Below are 2,978 nucleotides of genomic sequence, written 5' to 3' on the forward strand. Positions count from 1 at the left end.
GGCAGGAACCCAAGCATTTGGGCATTTGGACCATTAACCAGTGTTTTCCGAGGTGTATTAGCAGGGAGCTAGATTGGAAGTGGAGCAAACATGTCTCAAACCAGCACCCATATGGGATGCTGGCACTGTAGGCAATGGCTTAACCTGCAATGTGGCAGTGGCAGGGCCATTGGGATATTTCTAACATCATTCCCAGGCCGTACATGGTTAACTTGAAAATTGGTCTGCTATAGATTTATTGAATCCTGAGACCCACAGGTGGTTGTTGCCTTGGTAGGACCAGAACAAGTGATTCTACAGGCCAGCCCTCCCTTCACCCCTTGAAATAAATTGTAAGACATACGGGTTCTATGATCTTTTCCACCCAAAACCACGTTTTCAAGGTTCATCCACGCTGTAACACATGTCAGTCATTTCCTTCCTGTTTACGGACAAAATTCTTCATTATAAGGATGTACTGTGTTTGTCTCATCATTTGGCTCACATTTAGGTTGCTCTGCTTTGTGACTGTCACAGCCCCTGCGGCTGTAAGTGAAGCTTCTCCTGTGGACAGGAGTTTCCGTTGTTCTCGGCACATTCATCCCCAGGAGTGCCATTGCTGGGCTTGGGAGCCCTGCTCAGCTGTTGGAGAACTCCTACACCCTGTAGCAGTCTGGGAGGATTCTGACTGTTGCTCGTTCTTCCTGGGACTGGTTACCCTCTGGCTTGTTCATTGCACTGTCCTTCTGAGTGTGGGGATGCTCACTGTGGGGTTGATTTGTGTTGCTAGTAAATGATATTAAATATCTTTTCATGTGTTTATTATCCATTTGTGTACCTTTGGAAAAAAATGTTTAGCTAGACATTAGGCTATTTGCCTTTTTAAAAATATTTATTTATTTTGAAAGTCATAGATAGAGAGAAAGAAAGAGAGTGCATACATCTGTTGGTTTGCTCCTCAGGATGACCAAAATGGCCAGCACTGGATTAAGCTGAAACCAAGAGCCAGGAGCTTCTTCCAGTCTCCCATGTGGGTGGCAGTGGCCAAAGTAGTTGAGCCATCTTCCACTGCTTTTCCCAGGCCATTAGCAAGGGGATGGATTGGAAGTAGAGTGTCTGGGACCCCAGTCAGCACCCATATAAGGATGCTGGCATTGCAGGAGGTAGCTTTATTCACTACCCCACAACACTGGTCATGCCTTTTTCTTAGTCAATTACAGTAATTCTTTATATTTTTTTCTTAAAAACAAGTACAAATTTTAATTCAAAAGTTCCAAAAAGCAAAGATTCTTTGGAGCATGGATGCCGAGAAAGAATCACTCTTACTCGGGAAAACAACACAGAGAATCACCCACTGAGAACAACAGTTTCAATTCCATTGTCATTAGGACAACACATCTGCTAGTACCTGAGACAAAGCCTGGGATGCATCACGTATGTGGTTCAACAGCCATGGGGCATGGGAAAAACCAGGAAGTACTGCCATTGTGGGTAAAAGGAGGCTGCTATGGCAGCAAGACGGCCGTCAGAAGTCAGCTGGAGCTTAGGTTATTCACCGCCTCAATACCAGCCTATATTTCCTTGGGAAGGGCTGGCCACATGTGGAAGGAGACACTTCAAAGGCAGGAAGGCCTTGTTGTGAGCTCTTTCTACTCAATTTTCCTATGGCTTCACCATGTAAACTAGAAAAAATGCTGGAAGCTATCACAGCTAACTTCTAAGTTGGACACGGCACCAATACTACACACAATTGAATGAATGATCACATCTTCCTGGTTCTTCCACTGAGCAAGCTCAGAATGCCTGTCTGCATTTAATAGGTATGATCTTGTTTGAGAAAAGTGTGTAAACATAAGGCCATATTTTATTAATCTCCGTCCCCGAAAACTGGTGGAGCACTCCTCGGCTCTTGTATAGCTCAATGACTGGCTTCGCAGTGTCCTTATACCATCTTAGCCAGGCAGCAACTGCCTCAGGCTTACCTTCCTCTTGTTGGATTAATGCTTCCCCAGTGATGGCATCAATTCCAAGCACATGAGGCGGGTTGAAGTCCATATTATACATTCTTCCGCTGGGAGGGTGAATCCAACGACGGCTGAGCTGATCTTTCAATGTCTCAGGCGGAATGTTCAAAGTGATCACTAGATCCAGGTCAAAAATTTTGTCTAAAGCTCCAGCCTGTACTAGTGTCCTCGGAAAGCTGTCCAGAGCCAGTCCTGGCCACTCCTGCTCTCCAGCTCCGAGAGCATCAGGTGTGTGATGACATGATCTGGGACCAAAAGGCCTCTTTCTAGATATTTCTTCACCATATCACCAACCTCCGTGTTGGCCTTGATGTTCTCCCGCAAGAAGTGGCCGCTGGAGAGGTGCTGCAGGCCAAAGTTCTGGGCAATCATCTGGCACACGGTGCCTTTTCCTGAGCCGGGCGGCCTGAGGATGACTGCTCGCAGGAGTTTAGAAGCCATTGCCTCGAGGAGACCCTGGCAGAAGATCCGCGAACTTTGTTGCTCGACCCTCTCTGCTAGGGAGGGAACTCTCAGGCCGCTAGGTCTTTATATTTTTAAAATACAAATCTTTTAATTTGATGAATGGCTTGCAACTATTCCCCATCATGTGAGCTATCTTTTCTTTTTCCTGATTATATCCTTCATTTTTTTGTTCCACTAAATGAGTCATTTTATTGATGTAGTCTTCCCTACTCGTATCCTTTAAGGCATGAAAGATTTTAATTTTGACTGAGTCCATTTATTTTTGGCTGTTACTGACTGTAATTTTGGTATCCTAAGGATTCATTGCTAAATCCAAGGTCATGGAGATTCTTCGGTACGTTTTCTTGAGAGTTTCATAGTTTTAGCCTTTAAGTTTAAGTTTCAGACTCATTCTGAGCTAATGTTTGTGTATGACATGAGGGAAGCGCCCAGCTGCATTCTTTTACACGTGGCTAATCAGTTGTCCCAGCAGCACAGTGCTGAGCAAGCGAGAAGAAACACGGCTGCTAA

At 45.1% G+C, this 2,978-nt stretch overlaps 1 pseudogene; it reads right to left on the bottom strand.

Annotated features, from left to right (window-relative positions):
- Positions 1-1,244: 1,244 nt before the first annotated feature.
- LOC101517576 (adenylate kinase 4, mitochondrial-like) lies at positions 1,245-2,444 on the bottom strand (annotated as a pseudogene).
- Positions 2,445-2,978: the final 534 nt, after the last annotated feature.

The sequence above is a fragment of the Ochotona princeps genome, chromosome 4 (assembly GCF_030435755.1).
Source record: "Ochotona princeps isolate mOchPri1 chromosome 4, mOchPri1.hap1, whole genome shotgun sequence".
NCBI lineage: Eukaryota > Metazoa > Chordata > Mammalia > Lagomorpha > Ochotonidae > Ochotona > Ochotona princeps.